The 22,743-nt window shown below is 37.8% G+C and overlaps 1 protein-coding gene and 1 pseudogene across 1 annotated transcript in view; one reads left to right on the plus strand and one right to left on the minus strand.

Moving 5' to 3' along the window:
• Positions 1-15,676, minus strand: part of LOC102001559 — a 52,420-nt pseudogene extending 36,744 nt beyond the window's left edge.
• Positions 1-22,743, plus strand: part of Chsy3 (chondroitin sulfate synthase 3) — a 228,842-nt gene that overhangs the window by 107,584 nt on the left and 98,515 nt on the right. The window lies entirely within an intron of this gene.

Raw genomic sequence — 22,743 nt, forward strand, 5'->3', positions numbered from 1 at the left:
AATCCATACATTCCCTTTAGTATCCATAAGTTCTTAAAGTTGTATTATCCTCCACTGTCTCTTCTTGTGGATTTTCTCAGAATAATCCATCACCTCCAGTTTGCTTTATATCTTGTTTAATAATCATTTAAATATCATTTGTGGAATCTTTAAATAATTCATTGAATTTAAAGTGGGGGGATTTACTAATGGCATTATTCTGTTTACTCGAAGATTACACATTATCTACACAAAGTGGGTAAATGTATTATGTTGTAAGATCTTGACATAGTCATTTGTTTTTATGAATACAAATAATTCCTAAGGAAATAAAATTTCACTAGTACTAAATAATCACAGCTAGTTACACATCAATCTTACCCACTAGAGAGATTTAAAAAGTAATATATTTTCTTACTAAAAATATATTTGAAAATTCAAACCAAAGAAAAGATGAGCACTACAATAAAACACTGGGGTCCAAATTCTAGTTTAGGACCTATCTTTACCATTTATTTTCCGTCTCATGTGTAATCTATGAGTAGATGATGGTAGAAAGGTAGGTAATAAGGTTTAGGTATAGGTAGGTAGATAGGTAGGCAGATAGGTAGGTACATAGGTAAAAAGGTAGATAGATAGATAGATAGATAGATAGATAGATAGATAGATAGATAGATAGATGATAGATAGATAGATAGATAGATAGATAGATAAACCATGTGTCACAAACTAAAAGTTTTTATGTTAGCCAAAGAAAAGTGTAAAAAAATACTTATGAGTATAAAATTTTCCCCAAAGGAAAAAGGTCATTATTAGCTATACATCTGTCTGCAAAAGTGTTAAAATTTTTAAAAAGACTTTTTATTTCACTTCTATAGTAGTATGTGGCTTTATATGTGAGCATTTCCATTAATAGGAGAGTATTGATTTTTTATTGGTGAGCTGCAGTGTTTCTTAATGAATTTGAAATAAGAGCTTCAAATATATGGAAAGTAACACTGATATGTGGCTCTTCTTATTAAATATTGCAGAACTTGGAACTCTTCAGCCATTGCTTACACGATCTGACTTTAATATTTTCGTGGACTCGAATGGCGACTTTAAGGGAAGATGAGGAGGCACAGGTACTCTAGAGGCAGTCACTCCTTCACCCTTCAAGTGTGTGGGTGCCGCTTATGTGGTAGCTACCAACCCTGGACTGAACATACTCTAGAAATATTGTGTACGCACCATATAAACCTGCAGACGTTCTTTCCTTGTCTTCCTATAAAAATCAGTGTTACTTCCGTTTACACAACAGTCATGTTGCATTGGGTTTGAGGGAATTTTGACTTGATTTAAAGTACACGGGGAAATAGGCAAATTCCAGGGCATTTTAAGGGTTCTGTATATCCTGAAGACTTTTGTAACAGTGCGGTTCTGGATGCAGCCCCCGATGGATCTCAGGAGATAATAGTGTATACTTCTCATAGCTTCCCAAATAATACTCTGAGAAATAGAGCTGAAGCCTAGCAGTTGCTGCTGCTGCTTTTACCAGAACCACTGTCGATTGTTTTCCAGGCAGAGAGCCAGGGATGACTGGGCATTTCGGTGAGATGACATACAAGGTGATGGCAATGGTACCTTGGTTCCTCTGATTGCAGAGCTGTCACCATGTCAACTATTCACCATCACCAAGGGACAGTGTATACTGAAAGACATTCTAATGCAAGATTTGGAAAGGGGATGACAATTGATTGTAAAACTTTTTTTTCTTTTGGTCTTAAATATTAACATTGCCTAGAATTTGGTGACTATTAAGTTTCTCCTGTGTGGTTCCACCTATATACTGAAGTTTATGCAGCATTCCTTGAAAACCTCAAACTTTTATTTTCTTCTCTATAAATCCAAACCTTTTTGAGTTGGATGCAGTTTTTTGACCCAGAAAGTGTCTGATGATGTGGGCTTGGCTCTCTCACTCAGCTGGGCAAAGAAAGTTCTGGTTCATCAGAAGGAATAAATTGAAATAAAGCAAAAAAAAAAAAAAGAAGAAGAAGCTGAAGGACTCATCTGACAGTTCAGTGCTCATGACAAATGACGACACCTTGCCCTTTTGTTGAAATGATGACATTCTGTTTGCTATGGTCCCTGTCTTTAGGATTCTAGAGTTGAAGTACTCTAGGATATTAAAGAATAGCTACGATCTGCACAAAAGGAAATTTCAGAACTCACCACAATGCATCTTCAGTAATTGCTGTAGAGCAATGGTCACAGGAAAGCCACTTTTTCTACTCGATCTTGATTCACAGCTTCTTTGCTGAAGAGGCAGTGGATACAAAGCAAAGGATGATGAATAACTTCAAATAACTCCCCATCTTCTTTACAGTGTGTAGAAAAGACGGTGGTCTAGTTTGTGGTTTACATTCTTGGGTAAAATTCTGGTCTAGTCCCTGCTAGCTGTATACCCTCAGACAGGTTATTAATGGCACTTGACCCCAAGACCCCCTTCTAGAGAGCTGGATTGGGGTTTTGCAGAGGACTGTGCGAGTTGACACGCAGGGAGCACAGGAATACTGCCGACTACATGGAAACACTATGTGTGCTGTGGCCATAGTTTCCTTCTAGTGAAGTCACCCAAGACTGTGGAAACCTGATGTTCTTACTGCTCCAAATGAAACGGATTCTGAAGCTGTTTGCAGGATCGTATGATCCTGACCTCATGCATGGTGGTTGCTAAATAATTTCTCCAGTTATTATTAGTTACTATAGTTTTTGGTAACATTTTGGTTTCTAAAATTGATCATATTTGTTTCCCTCAGATAGCTAAGTGTAAAAAGCATAGAAAATAGGATATGCTCCATTTAGAAGACAGCGCTATCTATGCCACATAGTATTATTTTCAGCAAGGATGAAGCTGAGCTGGTATAATCTGGATATCTATGTTCAATTTTAGACCTTGTATCAAAAGCATATTATAGTTTAATATTTACTTTATTGGCAATAGGCAAGGTCTAGTGACAGACTCCTCCATAATTGTTGAAGTTGTTTTCTGTTTCTTCTCCAGCAGTAACACTGTTGATGAAAACAGTTTATATTCACACACTTCACCACACCTCAAATTCAGTAAATTCAGAACTTAGGCCCTGTTCATTTTGTAATTATTCTTCTCTTTAGTGATCACAATTCTTCCTCACTGTCTTCCTCCTTTACCTACAGATTATGTAAGTGTGCTCATGCCCTTAAAAGCATATGCACATTTGCACATGTATGTGCACTCGCACACACACATTGTACCTTTAATCAACATACTTGTTAGGAGTACCTTTCTTTTATTAATCACTTAGTCCCCCAAATTTAATTATATCTGATTCAATATTTCTTTTCCATTCCTTACTTAGCAAAAACTAAATATTAATGAATCTTTCCTTTAAGCAACTCTTTTTTATCTTATTTCACTACCTCTTCATGGCTCAAAATGAAACCCTTAATTTCAGAATTTCTCCTTTTACTATCATTTCTAAACTGTATCTGTTACTCAAATTACTACTTTATATTATGAAATCTAGAAGCAAGGTATTAACTGCTTTTAAAATACTGCTGTGATCAGTCGTCCTTTAAGTATGGATAAGTATGGTAAAAAATACACATGGAAAGCTAAAAATTATATAACCATAAAACAATGCAATAGATAAATTTAATAAAATAGCTGAAAACAAGTATGTAAAATGAAGTTAACATTGATGCCATTATCATTTATTCTGTCAGCTTCAAGTCTATTGTTTTATTATATAATAGTTTTGTTTGCTTATTTGTTTTTTAAACATCAGAAACTCATTCTCTATTGGGTCTGGAGTTCAGATCTGAAACCAAGGTGTTAACATACTCTTTAGCCTCTAGGGGAGAAACCGTTCTTGATCAAATCTTTTTACCTATGGCTGTGAATAGGTTCCTAGATAGTACCAGATAATAATCATATCAGCATCTTCTGCCTTTGTTTGCCTTTTTTTGTCTCTAGCAAGACATTTCCTTTCAAATTCAGTCCTGTGTCTACTTGGTTATGGCACTCAGCTTTTTTGATGAAATCCAGATGAGTTGGGGATGGCATTTTGCAGAGGTGATTAAAGTTATGGCATGGTAGATTGCTTTCTGTAATCCCAGTGGACCTCGTGCATTTTACTGCGGACCTTACGAGCAAAGTATGATGTTTCTTGGAGAAGAAAGAACTGTATTCACATTACCAGCCTCTTACCCTGCTGTACAAACTCCATTCTCAAAGCTTCAATATCAGTTTTCAGAGAAATTGCAAGGCTGCCTTGTGCATTTCAAACTTGCCAATAACACAGGGCCAATTAACCACCACCACCACAACAACACCAACAACAAAAAAAACAATTTCTGTTTAAATAAAACAAAACAAAAGCTCTTTTCTCTCCTCATCTCCCCATCTTTCCTTGCCCCTTTTCTTTTTTCCAGTCCTCTCCCTCTTCTTCCTCCAGTCCCTGTTTTGTTTAACAAGAGGACCCTGACCAATGCAGGGCCCAACCTAGGCAAACTAGGATGATTTCATCTCAAAATACTTAACTTGGCTACATCTGAAGAAATCTTTTATCCAAATAAGGTAACAATCATGCATTTCTGGGATTTGAGGTACATATTTTGGGGATGGAATGGGCATGTTTTTGCCTACCATAACTACCCTAGAAATGAAGAATTCCTGATGGGCATGGCACAGGGCATTATGAAATACTATGAGATACCACAGAATTCTTAATACAGTAATCAGCAGCAACCACGGCAGAAAAATAGTGCTATTCACATGAACATGGTGCCAGGGGGAATTTAAGACAGAAGAGCATCACAGGTAAAATAAATAAAATATAGCTGACTGTAATGCTTTAAATGAACCTGAAGTCTAAATTATGATTAAAAATGAAGTAAAAGCAATGTCTTGGCAAAGATATCTTCCAAGAAACCAGAAACTTCACTTTCCCTTTTGGTTTTTTAAAAACTCAATTTCATAATTTTAAATTAGTGTGTGTGTGTGTGTGTGTGTGTGTGTGTGTGTGTGTGTGTGTGTTGGGGGCATTGAACATGTGATTGACCTTACCCATGGAGGCCAGAAGCATCAGAAACCTTAGACCTGGAGTTGCAGGCAGTTGTGAACCATCTGGCATGGGTTGTGGGAACCAAACTCAGGCCTTCTGCAAGTTCAGTACAGCTCTTAACTGCTTAGCCATTTCTACATCCCAGGAGCGATGCCTAAGCATTCGAGAGGCTAGTTCAGATTGTATTTTTTTTTATTAATTTTCACATCTGCCAGACTCTCTGTGGTTTTTTCCAGTGAATAATTAATTTGTTGGAAGTTAGGTTGCAGCTTATAACTCAACCCAGTTCTGTGTAAAATAAATAATGACTGCATTTTAAGGTATGTATTAATTCCCCTCATCCTGTCCAATTAAAAAAAACACGTTGTTTAAACATTTCCAGATAGGATTTATTTCTCAAATGAAAACTCTACTTCTATTTAAAAATATTTCGTGTTCAGGAGATAGTCCTTAGATAATCATTAGCTCCTGAGTTTTGTGGACTGTACCATCTTTTGGCCTTTTTTTTTTTTTTGCTTCTTTGTGTTTCAGAAATATTGTGATTTGGTGAATCAGTAATGTAAATTGAAATTGTATAGTTAACAGATGTATTCTTAACATTTACTTGTTTATGAATAGTATAAACTTAATAAGATTTCCTTTTTAAATGCATGTAACTTGCAGAAACATTTTGTGACTGTCACCTTGCATGCATATTTTAAGGCATCTGAAGTGGAGAGCGGATGAAGAGAAAAGCTCTGGGCACAGGGAGGAGGGCATCTCAACAGAGATGGATACATACTTGCAGTGTGGCCCCCAGATGCTACCTCTCACGGACATCCTGGGCAGCAGTTGTTATCAGGTGCACACACCTAGCCTTGGGCCAATGGGTGCTTTTGGTAGTGTGGCTTCCACTACACTAAAATGTCCCTGTAATTGCTTTATGGTTATAGCATCTCAGACGTATTTACGAAGTAGTCTTCTGTCACTCATTTATCCCAACTTCATTCCTCTGAAGGTCCCTCCATTGACGTTGTTGTCTTAAAACATTGAAAGCATGTGTCCCTTTTATGAATAAAGAAAATCAATAATTTCATTTCGAAGAGGCCCTGTGATGCCCTTGTGGCCCTACAGCAGAACAATGCAGACTGGGTAATTTATTATAATAGAAAATCATTGTCATTTCTCTGGGCATAAGGATTCCAGGTCAAGGCTCAGAAGGCTTTGGCTGTCAGGACTTGACAGAAAGTGGAAAGGCCAGAGGGAAAAGTAGTTCAAGACTAACGGAAACTTGTTCTATCTGAATTTTAACCTTTTCCAGAGACCAAGGGCCCCTGATGGCCTAATCAGTTCTTTAAGGTTTTAATGTCATAATGTTGACTCCATCTGAATTGAAGGAAGCATTCAAAACACAGAATACAGGAATTAAGAAAAGATGTATTGGTCACTAGGATTTCTAAAAAATAAAATTGTGTCCATGGTTCTAGGGAAATTCTCTCTTCCTGACCTATATGTCTCTTATTTAAAACAATAAATTAGCAGAGTCTCTAAGAAAATTATGGGGTTGTCATTCGAGCTACAGACAGTTTTTTTTTTAACCAACCATGGTTCCTCCTCCTTCCCCTCCTTCCTCCCTCCCTCCCATCCACTCCTCAGACAGGGGTGGGTCTTCATGGGGAGTCAACAAAGTCTGGCATAACAAGCTGAGGCAGGACCAAGCTCCCCCCTGCTGTATCAAGGCTGAGCACGGTATCCTACCATAGGGAATGGGCTCCAGAAGCCCAGTTCATGTACCAGGGATAAAGTCTGGTCCCATAGTCTGGTATCCCACAAATAGACCATACCACATAATTTTCACCCACATTCAGAGAGCCGAGTTCGGGCCCATGGGGCTCCCTAGCTATCATTCTAGAGTCCACTGCTCCCATTAACTAGGTTCAGCTGTCTCTGTGGATTTCTCCATCATGGTCTTGAATCTCCTTGCTCATATAATCTTCTTTCGTCTCTTTGACTGGACTCCAGGAGCTCAGCCCAGTGCTTAGCTGTGGATCTCCAAATCTGCTTCTGTCAGTTACTAGGTGAAGGTTCTGTGATGACAATTAGGATAGTCACCAGTCTGGTCACAGGAGAAGGTCAGTTGGGCACCTGCTCCACTATTGCTAGGAGTCTTAGCTGGGGTCATCCTTGTGGATTCCTGGGTATTTCCTTAGCACCTGGTTTCTCCCTAACTCCATAATGGCTCCTTCTATCAAGATATCTCTTTCATCGTCTAAATTTTCTGCTTTTTAAAATAATATGCTGGGTGTCCTATCTAATAATGTTACTAATTGGTTTTTATGCAAGTTCTATGTGAAAAACACATCCAGGGTCTTGGAAGTACTTTCTTGTTCCTGTGATGGTCTGTTATGTCAATACAAGGTTCATTTTACACTGAGAAATTGAAGCTGATAGAAGTTAAGGAATTTTTACACAGTTCCATAGTGGTTGTGGCAGCCTCAGAGATAAGGTCTATTTATTGCTTCAACTCTCCATTGATCATCCCTGTAGTATTTGGATAGGGAAGGTGGTTTTGGAATGATTTTTTTACTTGCCTTAGGCAATTCTCTGAAGCAGGGCTATTTCTGAGGCATATGTTAAGAATTTTGAAAAGTCTAAATAATTTTGGTTAATTTGGGAAACAGATGAAAGGCTTGTCTGCTATTCACTGACTTCACATTTTGCATAATGAATCTATGATGTTTAAATCTGCATATGTCTGATTCTTCATCTGGGGCCAAATCTAAGAGAATTCCCAAGAGCCAGGGCTGTTCCCAGAATTCTTTTAAGTACATCGCAAGGTCTAGAAAGTACAAATGAAGTCACTGACCATGAGCAGAGAGAAAAGTCAGAGGGGTTACCAACTAATTGTGCTGAGCATGAGACACTGTTATTGTTCCCTATCTGATGCTGCCTTTCACTGGAGTTGAAGGTTGTGCTTTCTAAAGAAAATATTTTGTTACCAATGGCCAATGATTGAGACATAGTTAGACTTTACATAAATCATTTTGCAAGAGCATTCCCCCCCACTTATTTTCTTTACCATGTTTGCACTGATTTCCTACATATGATCTGAAGAGAGCTTTCTTCCTGCAGCTTTTTCACTTGGAAGAAGTCTAACCTTTTGCTATTGCTTTGTCAACAGATGCAAATGCCTCTGAAAGACCGAATTTATTTAGAAATCTGTTATTGTTCTTTTGTGGTGTGGTTTGAATCTTTCCTTTCAAATACGAACCTAGTGTTCACTGTTCTAAAAAAAAAAAAAAAGTCTGTTCATTTTGAAGCAAGAACCCTTGCCAGGGACTAAAAACCTCGATATTTAGAACCAGTTTAGTAAAAGTCCTTCTGTAACAACGCTTAATTAAATATTCATGTAAGAATTAATGGTAGTTCTCCATATCTGTTTACAGCATACTAAAAAGGATATTTGCTGTGATGTGGTCTAATGATCCTCGTATCTTCATTTTCCTAGAAAATTTTGATTATGGGGACTTGGTGATATGAGTTGGCTTGCTAGTGTCCCCGTGAAGTCCTTGAAGGTTTCTTTGTTTTTAGGTGTTCTTGCTATTTCTTGGAGTAGCTCATTGCTTTTAGCTACATCAGAGGAATTAGGGCTCTACCCACGACATTCTTTGAGAACCTTCCTGATTCATAGCACATGACAAGCTGGCTGAGTGTGAAGACATAAGATGCTACTACTGTTTTCCTAGTATAAAAATCTCAAGAGAGGAGGACGCTCTTCTAGTCTGACATGTGATGGAGTGTGTTAATATGCTCCTAAATTTGCTGTCTAACATTGTTGTTTAATTGTATCCATTCATCGACTTTCTATTTGGTGAAATGCCAGCTTTCTTAACTGAACTATCTGGATCACAATTTCCTCCCCTGTCACATTTGTTTAGCACCCACAATTTTCCTAATCCCAAACAATGTCCTTATTCATACTGCTTTGTACTATCTCAAGATCTTCCCAATGTGCTTTCACTTATGTGGCATTAACACATTGTTCCATGGCTCCTACCATGGAAAATAAACTGAAACTTGGATACACATGTCTTGAGACTACACCAACAAGAGACCAAAAACCTGCTCTCATTTCTCCATGCTTCTTCAGAGCAGCCTTTTCCAAAAAAAAAAAAAAAGAAAAAAAAGAAAAAAAAAACACTGTTTCCATCATATATTCTGGTCATCACAACTTCATTTTAAATATTGCTAACTGCATTTCTCTCTTTAATCATCATACCATAAGTGATTATTGAGTCTCTGAATAAAGTCTTCTGCTCCTACTGATAATATATACTAATATACTGGGTGTTTTCCAGAACACTCCGAGTCTATAATCATTACTACACTTCAAATAAAACAGTGTGAAGGAAACAGAGACGTTCTTGGCTGGGCACTCAGTTTTGAATAGTAAGAGCTACTGTGGAGCCACAATTAGTAATGGAGAGGAAATCTGAACTTGCAAAACATTCTTGTAGGTTCAGATTTATTTCTACACTTTAATTTTCTCAACAAAACCTTGAAATGGCATATTTAACATGGTAGGAGTTAATTGCCCCAAGGGAATACACTGACAAGCCCAAGCCTAGCATATTTGAGAATCCCAGCTGTTAATTTTACACTTATTCCTACCTCTTTATTTTATTGTCTGCTTTTAACTTCCCTAAACTTTGACCCTAGGTGATTTGCATTCTATCATCAATGATTTCTAAGAAGAAAATAAGGAGTCATTTCTCTCAATGGTCAAGTTCAGCTTAGTCAAGGTAAAAAACGGAAGGCCAGGGCAGGAGCAAGCCTCACTATTCTGACACTCTCATTATCACTGATGATGATGAGTACCTGGTGTTTGTGATCAACGTAAAGTATCCTCTTTGGCCTGGTGTTGAATGAGGTTGTGCCAGATCCATTGGCAGCATAGCCAGGGGTGCTGAATTCGTCTCCATGACTTGCTACCATAAGTAACTTCTTTCGTGGCCTCGTGCTAGAACTTGGCGCTATAACACCTGTTTATCTTCCTACCTGCATTTCTCTTTTTTTGTCCTGTTATCACAGGCTGTGCTGGCTGTAGTTGTAAAAATTTTTATTACCTTTAGTATCAGTTTATGAAAACTCATGAACAGTGATCTCCAAAAAACAGTTCAATGACCTCCTTCCTGAAGCCATCTTTAATTTTCCTGCCTGAGTGTTTTGGTTTCCTTCATGTCTTACAGCCATGGATTTTTTTCAGATTCTTGCTCTGCCATTTAACCCAGGATTCAACACACATTCAGCAGCATAGTCTGTCTGCTACTCTGTTGAATGCGAGATCTCCCCCGAGACTTTCATCATATATTCGCAATCAGAAATGGAAATCACCTTGGAGAATGATGGGGTAGAAGCTACTAGCTGTCACCACACACACGGGACTGTCCCTACAAAGGGACTTCTGCTTTGGAACTCACTGTGGTATGAGCTAGGGACTTGTAGAAGTTGATATTGGTGGTTAGTCAGTTCCTTGTTGAGAAATATTTTCTTTGAAAAAAACTAATAGTACATATATTTAAAAGATGGCCAAAATTTCAGCTTACAAAATCTCAGTATATCATAATTAACATACTTACATTATTAAGTAGCACTTTTTTTTTTTTGGCCTAGAAACCAAATCCCAGATAATGATGGCATATTGATATATGGTAAAAATAAATGCATTTTACATGTAATCTGGTCAGTGTCTGAATGAGTGCTTTAGAGGCATCTAATAGATACTACCAGATGCTTTCATGAAAAGCATGGATTCTGAAGTTAGAAAGCTGCGTGACTCAGACTTGTAGTGATCTCTGACCTGACTCTGAAACCGCTGGATCCATCTGTCTGAAGAGATGTTTCTTCTAATTAGAGACATCTTCACAGGTGTTTCCATGATACTCTTCTCCCTGAATTTTTCACAGCTTCTTACAACTTACTTGGTCCTTCTACCCTTAGTTTTATTCTCACTAGCTAAATAGACTGCCCACATGTTCTTCCTGTCTTCTCATTAATTTATTGAGTCAATTTTTTTTTAAATTGTGACAATGTAAATAACATTGGGCCTGAAATGTAAACCATGTAACCTTCTAGGTAAAGACATTCCAGATCAAAGAACATGCCAAAGGTTATGACTTATTCTTGTCTTATTATAAAAATAACAAAAAAGCTACTATGACTTTTGGGCAAAGAACAAGAATAACAGTAGGGGACAATATGCTGAAGATAGTGAGGACAAATGAAAAAGTATGGAATAGCCATCCGTTAACCCACAAGGAACGTGACGATGACATGCATTGACATGGTACAAGTGGTAAGTAGTGATTAACTGTGGGGGGCTATGCTTTAAAGAAAGTCAATACAATTTGCTGCTGGAATGCATAAGACAGGAGAAACAGAGAACTAAAATTCTGTGCTGGTTGGTATGATTGACTGAAACAATAGAGCTGAAGTAAAAGGAAGACGCTGGAGTCAGGGTTTGGAATGTTTTTTGTGTTGTCTACCCTTTGTTCTCTTGTGCCAGAAAGTAAGTAGGTCATTGGATTTAGTCACAGATTTTTAATAGTGAGCAGATGAACCAAGAGAGAAGAAGTAACAGAAGGCTCAAAGACAAGAGACTGTAAGATGGGCCATAGGTTCTGAAATAGTTTTTTTTAAATTTATTTATTTATTTGGGATGTACTCACTCATATTTGGTTTCTAGCCATAATTAAAGGACAGTGAGCTTATAATTCGCAATCCTAGAGAAGCTAAATAAGAAGGTGAATCCAAAGACAAACATATAGGCATCCCCCTGAATATTAACCTTCATCAGGCGATGAAAGGAGACAGAGACAGAGACCCAAATTGGAGTACCGGACAGAAATCTCAAGGTCCAAATCAGGAGCAGAAGGAGGGGGAGCACGAAAGACCGCAAGGGGTACACCCACACTCTGAGACAATGGGGAGGTTCTGAAATATTAATAGAGTGGTGATTAGCTTCACTGGTTGTGGGTCCTAGAAGGGCTGACGGGTTTGGGCAAGATGGAATGAAAGAAGATGATATTTGTAGGGCAGGCTAATGGAAACAGACCTTGGGAAGGATACACTGACTTTAATAAAGCATAGAAAATTGCCTAGTAGTGAAGGGTTGAGGTTTCACAGAAGGAAAACTTGTTAGATCATGGGAGATGTGGAGATTAAGACTTGAAAGTACAATGCTGAGAGAATGATTTGTGTGGGTGTTGATACGTCAAAGAATTGGGACTTTCTGGAAGATTCTTAATAGCTAACTTTTTTTGAGATTTGGATGACAGAGTCTCAGAGTTGACATATTGGACAGTGATATAATCTGAGGACATAAAATTCAAAACTGAGTTTTTAATGCTGGAGGGAATCCGATTAGCTAGAAGCGAGAAGTGTCCTCAAGTTTGTACTTGGTGATACTAAGCTTTGGGGAGAAGGAATAGCCATTCTGGAGAAGAGCCTGGGAAACCATCTTCGTCAGAGGAAACTAGTTTGAACACGAGGTGCAATGACTGGCGAGGACCAAGGGTGAGGATGAGTGACATGGCTGCTTGTCTATCTGGTTCTTACCTTTTTATTTGCCTATGATTTCAAAGACACAGACTGTATGCCACTCCTCTTTGGGTTTCACGCATACAATGCAACACCGTGCAATGACTTCATGTGGTCCAGGCGCCTACAAATAATACAGACCTTTATAGGAAGTGGATTCCAACTACAGTTTCAGTCTGCAATGTGCAATGCTCATCTCTCTCTGCACAAATGTCCCAACAAATAACTCACTACTCAGCATGTAAATTCCAAGCAGCTATAAAAATGTATTTTCTATAAATTTAAGGTGTCAGCATACGCTCCTACCCCTTCCTCCACTTGACCTGTTTTCATATTTCATCAAACCGAGTTTGTATTTCCTTATTGGTCTTTCAGCGGGGACTTTGGTATGACCAAAATATGCAGAGAACCTGTAGTTACTGTTAATGAACCCTATAATTGCAAGGGAAAGAGCTGAATGCATTTGAATTTCCCAAGATATTTTTAAAGTAAGATGGAAAATTCATGACATGTCTATTTTATTTTCAGAGGATTTTATAATTACTGGAGTGTCTCCATGATGGAGCAACACAGTCCACCTGCTTGCCAGTTGGGCTACCTCTATTGTTATTACTTCCCTGTTTATTAGTCTTTACCAGGAAAACCACTCAAAAAACACACTGCACTCCTGAAATTCAAAAAGGTCTATGTAACAAAACTGCTGCTCTCTTCCTAATATGGAAGAGTGTGGCAAGATCCTTGGACATCCCCGAGTGATGCAGCAAAGCAAGGGAGTGCCAAACCACAGAAGTCTAGACAGAAAGTATGGAGCCAGTTTCATAGAAAGTGAGTACTGGTGTTTCCTTAGGAAGGACTGTTCTGAACAGCGTGATGCTAGAGATACTTTCTCAAATCCTTTATCAGCCATGGCACTGTGGGATGGCTGCAGTCACTTTGTTTATAGCCCACCACTCCTAGGTTCTGCCATAAAGACCTGATCTTTCACCTACTTAAAGAAGAAGTTTCAAAGCTACTATAAGACAGCCCTGTTGGTGAAGGAGACTTGGGTTTGCTTCTTTGACATCTCCAGCGTCAGCTACTAGTCTATGACTCAATTAGTTTCCTTTAATAAATGAATAAGTAGGTGAACTATGTCTAGCATGTGTATACCTTCCTTTCTCTAAACATCTTGTCATAAAAGACCCATACTTTCCATTAGTCAATCTAGGCCTTAATTAATCTATGGATGGAAAATGTAATTGAAGAGGCAGCAAAATCCGAGGCCAGATTTCTCTGATGCATATCAATAAAGTTTCTGTGGATTTTGCTGACCTAGAAAGATAAAACAAAAACATTTTCCAGTTGTAAAAGTTTAATTAACTATGAAGTTCATAGTTTAGCACTGGAACAATAAAATGCCTAAACACAGTTGACTGGCTAAGAGTTGAAATGAGAAAATAATTCTAAGGCCAGTACTCAATTATGCAGCTAAATGCCTGCCTCCCATCTTATATTTATAGTGATGGAGAAATAAATTCAGCTATCACAATTTTGATAAACTTACTGATGTTTGTACTGTTAAAGCATTAATAGCAGTTAAACAAACCTTGGAGCTGGAGAGAGGACTCAGGTTTTCAAGCACACTAGCTCTTCAAGGAAACCCAGGTTTAGCTACCAGCACAAATGTGTTGTGGCTCACAAGTACCGGTAGCCCCAGCTACATGGGATCTAACACAGTCTTCTGCCCTTGGCTGGCACTGCAGTCACCAATCACTTGTGCATAGTCTCTGCCCCCACAATACATAATTAAAAATGAAGAAAAAAGACTTTTTAAATGTAAGGTAAATATCCACGGAAGCCCAGATGAAACTGGTACAATGAACATAGTAAAGAGCTGCAAAATTCTTGCTGCTCTAGTTCCATTTTTAATTGCAAAAGAAATAGTCTGAAGGTCCGTAGACATAAACCCCTTGTTCATTGGGTCCATGTGTATGTCTCTGCCATTTAGCGTCATAAAATGACAAGAGGGACTTTTAAGATAAGGGCAGCTCTGCTGTGTAGCAGAGTCTCTTGTCCGGCTTTGTCAATAAATGAAAACAATAAAATATTCTCTCTGTTATAACATCTCTGAGACAGCACATAGCTTTTTAAGCACATTTATTTATTAACTAATTGGGAAAGTAATAAAGACACAGTTTCATAACTGTATTGTAGATGTCACAATCATCGTTTAAAATATTGGATAGTGCCCGGAAGCCTATAACTTTACATTTAGAATTTTGCATGGAAATGAAGGTGTTCATCCAAAAAAATTTACAAATGATATTTTATGTTGTGAAAATATGTGGCTGCGTTCTCTGAACATTTTGGACATAATAAATAAATGAATAGAAGCCCATGTCTGTGTAAAAAAGGAGTTTAATTTAACATCATAGAAAAGAACAAAGGGTGGCTGACTAGACAAGCCTCCCTCTTGTCTGTGCACATGTGCACGCCATGTTTTCCTCATTCACTCATTCATTTATGGAGGACCATGGAAGGAGTGATGTTTGTGCACAGATAGCCCTTCAGCATCATATGCCTGATTCATTCTTATTGGCGGCATACCTAATGTGTGCCTACTGGACCTTATGGTTGATCAACTTTAAGGTTTTTGAGGAATCTATATATTACTTTCTAAAACAGCTATGCAAATTTACAGTTTCAGAATCACTGTAAAAGTCTTTCTCTTTTCCCATATCCTTGACAGTACATATTATTATTTTTCCTTTCTGTAAGATATTCCAAAAGATGTCGCATAACATATAATTTTGGATTTAATTTTCCTCTTACTGGTGATTTGAGATACAGAACGCTTTTCAAATGTCCTTTCAGGTCCTTCAGTTGCATTTTCAATCAGGTTATGTGCTTCTTGCTGCGACCTGACTTCCTCATATGTCAGCCTCTTTTCAGACCACAGTTTGGACGCTCACCTCCTGCACCAAGGCTTCTGCCTCCACGGTGGTAGCTGTCTGTTTTCCAGGGGAAGCTTCATAGCTGCTCATGTTCTCCTTCATCCGTTTTTACGTTTGCATTTATACTTTCAGCGTTATTTGCAAGAAGTCGTTGTGTATACGGGTGTCATAAAATCTTTCCTGCTTTCTTTAGTGGTTTTGAGTCATAGTCCACCACTGTTTTAGGGCATGCAGTAATAGGTAATGTTCTAAGTGTATTCTTCTGTGTCTGGATTACTAACGAAAAAAAATATTTTCCATAGCCTTTTTATTGGCTTTTATGTAAAAAGAGAATGATTTGATTATGTATGTGTGAATTTATTTCTGGCATCATTATTTGGCTTTATTGGTGTTTGTGTCTTGGTGTCTGTCATCAAGTATTTAATTGTTGTATCTTTATCATATATATATATATATATATTGTTTGAAATGTCAGTTTCATAGTAGATTTTAAATCATGCAAGTTAATATATCTGCTCTATATCCTCTCGCAAGATTGCTTTAGTTATTTAAACTTTTGCATCTCCATAAGAGTTTTTATGATTTCTTTTTCTATTTATAACAACTATGTCATTGGAATTTTATATGAAGTACATACATATAAATTATATTTTAGCTATTATAGATATTTCAACAATATTAATCTTTTTTAGTCCATGAAAGTGAAATATTATACAGATTTAAAAGTGAAGACAGGAAAACGAGGATGGGGATTGTCATTTGTGACTATATGGATAGAACAGTATGCTGGGTAAAACGAGCCAGAAGCAGAAAAAGCAATACTGTGTGAAATCATTTCAGTGTGGAATCTGACTTGGTATAACTAATAGGGAGAAGAAATATGGTTGCCTGAAGTTGATGGAAAGGAGAAGATGTGGGGGAAAGATGGTGGTTGGAGAAGGGGTAGATGGTCAGTTAGACAGAAGGACTTCTGTCAGTGGTGGTTTATAGTGCATTGTGAACACACTTGATAACAATGTGATGTGCATGAAATAATATACAATATTCTCAGTAAAAGAATAATAGTAAGGTCTTCATCCCTTCAGAAATAAAAGCTGATGAAATTCCACAGCATGGACAGGGATCGAAACATTGTATTGTGTTCCATAAACATGCCTATGTATTGTTTTTCCTCTTGAAATAGATACAAAAGCATGCTAGAGAGATGGCTCAGACAGTAAAGTGCTTGCTGTGGAAATGTGAGGACTAGGGTGTAATCCCCTGAACCCACCTCAAAAATCTAGGTGTGGCCATGCACTGATAAATATAATGTTGGGTAGGTTATCTGCAAAGCTCTCAGCCAGCCAGCTTAGCCTCCCTACTACTACTAATCTACCTTACTTAGAAGGTGTTAGATCAAGTAAGAGACCCTGGTTGAAATCAAACGAAGTACGTGACATCTGAGGATTCACACACACACACAAACCCCTGCAATATGAACATAAATACACAAAGGAAGATTGCAAGAAAGAAATACCACTTTTAGCAAAAATGTCAGTGAAACCAACTAAAATAACATACCCCCAGGTTTTTTTTTTCTTCTTCTTCTTTAGCCAGGGCCTCATGTGGCTGAGTTTATCCTCAGACTCACAATGTAGTTAAGGCAGGTCCTGAACTCTTGATTCTCTAATTTGTAAGTGCTAGGATTACAAGCATGTATTACCGTGGATAGCTTTCCTGAATTTTTATGTTACAATGTATTTTATTTAGTTTTCAAGTATTTTTTTGGCATTTTTTACTATATAGCTTTCAAGACACACTTCAGAGTAGAGTCCATCTCTCTTGCCAGAGACAAGAGGAGTGAGACACTGAGTCTAATGTGAGCTCCAGTTCTCAAGAGCTAGTTTGAAAATAAACAATATTCCTCTAAGTTGGAGTTCAGACCTTTTCACTTGACCCTGTGCATTCTTGTGATATGTTGTAATACTGGACAATTTAACTGTTTTGGTTTTTGTTTTTAAAAAACAAGATCCCTAGTTTGCTTTTTATTCCAGTGATTAAACCACTATAACCAAAAGCAACGTGGGGGAGGAAAGAGTTTATTCGTCTTACATGTTCCAGTCACTATACATTTTTGAGGGAAGTCAGGGAAAGAACTGAGGCAGAGTCTGTGTAGGGACCTACTTACTGATTTGCTCCTCAGGTACATGTTCTGCTACTTTTCCTTACACCTTGCAAGACCCCCTTTCCAGGGGTGGCACCACCCAAGTGGGCTGGACCTTCTCACACCAATCATTAATCAGTAACATGCCCTAACAATTTGCCTACAGGCCAGTCAGATGGAGGCATTTTCCCAATTAAAGTTCCTTCTTCTCAAATTCTCAGCTGACTGTAGTTTAAGTCAAGCTGACACAGACACATACAGAAAAGAAGTATCATGCAAGCATGCAAATTATAAAGCTTAAGTCCTTGTAACAAAGAAACCATCTACTACCTACCAGAAGATAGGACATAAATTCTGCTTGTTTATATGTGTACCGCCTGTGTGCAGTGCACTCAACTTCCAGAAGAGGGTGGGAAATCCCCTGGAACTGGAGTGACAGATGTAGGAGGAGGTCACTTGTCCGTCCCAGCTGCCGAGAAACAAAATAACCACATAGAAACTATGTGAATTAAAACACTGCTGGGCCCATTAGCTCTAGCTTCTTGTTGGCTAACTCATATTAATTAAACCCAATTCTAATTAATCTGTATATCGCCACGTGGCAGTGGCTTACTGGCAAAGATCCGGCATGTCTGACTCCGGTGGCCCTGTGGCTTCTCTCTGACTCCGCCTTCTTCCACCCATGCTATAGGCCAAGTCTGTTTTCTTTATTCATTAACCAATAAAATAAACACATAGACAGAAGAACTTCCAACACCAGACAGAGAATTGTAAGCCACCTGACGGGGTGATAGGAAATGAACACAGGTCTTTGCAAGAACAGCAAGTGCTCTTAACTACTGAGTCATCTTTCCAGCCCCAGTGTTGTAAATTCTTAGTAGAATAAAGCTGTTAGGATCATATAAATGCAAATAAAACAGAGAATTGCGAGTATACATTTATTATTATCAAATTAGTTCACAATATCTAGGAAGTAATGAAAATAAAATCTTGACATTTTATAAATTATAATTTTTATGTGATGTTCACACCCCCATGACATCTGGAATTCGGGTATTTACTAGTTCTAAAAAATGGGGAGGGGTCAGAAATCTTCAATAAATAAATAAATTAAAAAAAATAGATATTTTCTGGTAATGCTCTTGGGAGAAAAAAATAACTTGTTAAAAGTGTTAAGATTGTTCTTTCTTCACTTCTCCATTAACCTCAGACTCACATAATATACACTGCTACTCCCAATTATATCATCACTATATTTAAAATTCAGTGCTTATTGTATGGAATTGGAATCCTGGCTTAAACACCAAAGACAAAAGAGAATCACATTTCTGAAAATGGAAATTTACATTTAAATAAATAGATACATGATAAGCATATTCAAGCTTTGAATAGTCATGTGATTGTGTATGTTATCTTTATTTTGATCAGTTGTAAATGGAATCAGGATCCCACTTCCTGGACTATCTTGAGGATTCACCAGAATAAAGGGTTTGAAATTGTAAAGCCTTTCACTCATTCAGAATGTTGCACCATTTGTTGTAAATATCAGTATTTTTGTTTTGTTTTAAAGGCCAAAGGAAGAAAATATTAGTCAACCTTAGTATATAACTATGCATAAAAAATCAACCCTTGTGATAAAACTCAAGCACTTTTATTACAACTCTGAGCCAAATCGTTTTCATAGAGATTTTGCTTGTTGAACATTCATGTATTCAGAATATTTTATAACTAATTGAAATGTAGTGATAACTCAGAAGAAGCAATATGAAATTCAAAGATATTGGTGTGTTCACATGCATTTTATTTACTTCAGCCTATGCAGTTGCATTCATTGTGCCAAAATTACTCCTGTTTGGCTCTGTTCAATGCCTTCTGCTCATGTTTCATAGATAATATAGTGAGAGTTCTTTCCTTTTCCACTCATTCAAACTGTTGCTTCTCAAGCAGCTGTTACTTATGTGAGACATTCTGTAGATATTATGAAGAATACAGAGTCAGAATTTTACAATAATTTTACAATTCCTTCCTTCCTTCTCTCCTTTCTTCCTTCTTTTCTTTCTTTCTTAAATATCTATTTCCCAAACAAACAAATAAATAAAACCTGCTCAATCTGAGAGTCAGATCTTTTAAAAAAGATCATAACCTCAATTTTCTTTTAGCATTTTGTTCTGTCAATAAAAATAAAGATAAATGCTAAAATACAAATGGGGTGGGAAAGATCTCCAGAAAGAAAAGGACCATGTGCATGGCATAAGATCACACCTCCTGAGATCTTTGCTGACCCCTGGCATCCACTCATATTACCTGGGATAATTTCTGCTGCTTATTCCAATACTTCAAATTCATGCTACACCACTCAAATTTATCTTTTTTGAGATATTGTTTTATTTTTTTCTCAGCATCCTGTTTAAAGGCATCATCACCTCCCCAGCTGCCAGTGCTCAATATCTTTGCAGCGGGTAAGCCTTTCCTCATTGTGCATATGGATGCTGACCTATGACATGCATGGAATTGTGCAGCATTGGCTGCCTTCCTGCAATATACGCTCCGCCTCGCAGAGTTGCCCTCTGCAACTACAGCCCTTCCCTCAGGCATGACTACTATTGTTCCCTTATTCCACATTGATTCTGAAAGCTGGGAGGAGATGACTTTGGTTCTTGCTGCCTTGTCTGTGTTTCTTTACTATGTACCTTCAATCCCACTTCTAAAAACCAGCATTCCCGATCACATTCAAATCTCTCTGTGTAATCTTAGGACTCTTGGCTTTTATATTCCCTGTGACTCTATCACACTCCACATCACATTATAATTATTTGAGAACAAACTTTGATTCCTTATTTAGCTTATAAATCCCTAAGGAAAAGAACTATTTTTTTTTCATTCGAGTTTCCTAAATCTTCTGGAGTAAAACAGTAAGAAATGTTTGTGTATAGATGATAATGAATGCATGAATGCTTGATCTTAATTTCACACTTAAATGATTTAACATTTCTTTGAGATTAATATGCTTGGAAATGTTCCTCCATGCATACTTAAAAAGTTCTCTAAAGAAATAATGTATATATTTAGCTATACAGATATGATTTTTCTTTTTCTCCAAGTTTACACATAGAATTAACAAAGAAACATAACTTACATTCCTTCTGCTGGGATTTATGTGGAACTTTGGGGGGAAGTCTTGTGGGATAGCCAGTGGTCTTTTCCTGTAGTGGAGCTTTTGAAGTAGAAAAATGCTCATTAATATGGATGAGGGAAGCTCATCCGGAGTACCTGCATGTGGCTGGAGTGTACGCTGAGAATAGAAGAGGAACAGCAGTCACACAGTCATCTGCTGTATTATTACCAGTAAGATATCATCGGATGGCTACTGACTGGCACTGACTGGCAGGAGCAAAGACATCTATGGGAGCCCTAGAACCAACTCAGTGTGGAGGAAGTGCAGTGCTGGGCTCCTGCATGCCCTCTGCAATCTAGGGGAGTTCATTCCCTGCAGTGAGAAGGGAGGCAGAAGTTGGGACGTATTTTTCAGTATGTGTTTTATTTTGTTTTCTTTATCTCTGTACACATTTTCAATTAAATTATAACTACATCACAATATGGAATGACCACAGAAACAAGGACAGTATAAAAGGACCCTGCTGGTGGGGAGCTTGATTGAGGAGTGGCAGGAGATTTGGTGATATGAAGGGGAAATGAAAAAAAGGAGAGAAGTATTCAACTGGAAAGAGGGGAAGGAATTCAATAGAGGAAATGAGGGATGAAAGGCAAATAACACAAAGGTTGTCTGATGAAGCTCAAGGAATCATTTTTTATAGTCTACATAATACATAGAAGTCTATTTATATGTGTATATATTATAAAGACTTATGTCACTTGGACTGACAATGACCCTCATCTGAATCCTAGCCAATAAACACCCCGGGCACAAGAATCACCTTTTTAGTTGTTGGTCAGAGTAGTTCAAATGATTCCAAAAATATTGTTTTTGACCTTGTTTGCCTTCAGAGATTGAAAGTAAGTCTCTATTGCTCAAGGCACCACACTCTTAGGACACAGGGCTAGTCTTATTTCAGCTAAATCTTAACTGAAAGCCTCTACCCTGCAGTCTTCCATGCTTCCAGAAAATACCACCCAAGCTACCTAGAAAGGAAAGAAATTAATAGTCCTGCCCAGCTATGACACCTATGAACCACAGTAATAACCAATATGGCAAGATATCGCAAAAAGTGCAGTAATTGGTGGTAACAAAAGGCTGGATAATTAGACTTAAAGCATATTATATTTAGATACAAGAAGTTCTATGGGACTGGATAGATGGTTCATCATTTAAGAGCACTGGCTGTCTTCCAGAGGACCTGAGTTCAAATCTCAGGAACCACATGGTGGCTCACAATCATCTACAGTGAGATCTGTTGCCCTCTTTTGGCTTGCAGGCAGACATACGGACAGAACACTGTATCCATAATAAACAAACAAATAAACAAAAACTCCATACTGGCATGATTGATAATCCAACTTTCAATTTGGTATAGAATAGATTCTCCTTGGAAAGAGAATTTCAGTAGTTGATGGTCTAGGTTCCACTATGGACTGAGAATCACTGTAGTTGATGGTCTACATCAGCCTATGGACTGAGAATCTTAACAGTCTATGGTTTAGGTCAGCCTATGGATTATCTTTCAGAATTATCTTCATCACCATTTTGAGAAAGGAAGAACCACCCAATGAGGGTGACACCATTCCCTAGGTAGGGGATTCTAAACTGCTCAAGAATGGAAGTGGGACCTGAGTGTAAGCATGCACAGATACATTTACTGCTCTGGACTATGGGTGGGACTAGGCTGCCATCTTAACTTTGCACTGATGCACTGTAACCTGAAATTGTCAGTTGGCATGAATACCTTCTACCCTAATTTGGTTTTTTCAGCAGACATATCACAGAGACAGGAAAGAAAACTAAAGTAATTGGAAAGCAGAAGTTGAGGTTATCCTGGAAATTTTAGTACAGTGACGATCATTCAGAAGT

This window comes from Microtus ochrogaster, chromosome 18 (assembly GCF_000317375.1).
Source record: "Microtus ochrogaster isolate Prairie Vole_2 chromosome 18, MicOch1.0, whole genome shotgun sequence".
Classification (NCBI taxonomy): Eukaryota; Metazoa; Chordata; class Mammalia; order Rodentia; family Cricetidae; genus Microtus; species Microtus ochrogaster.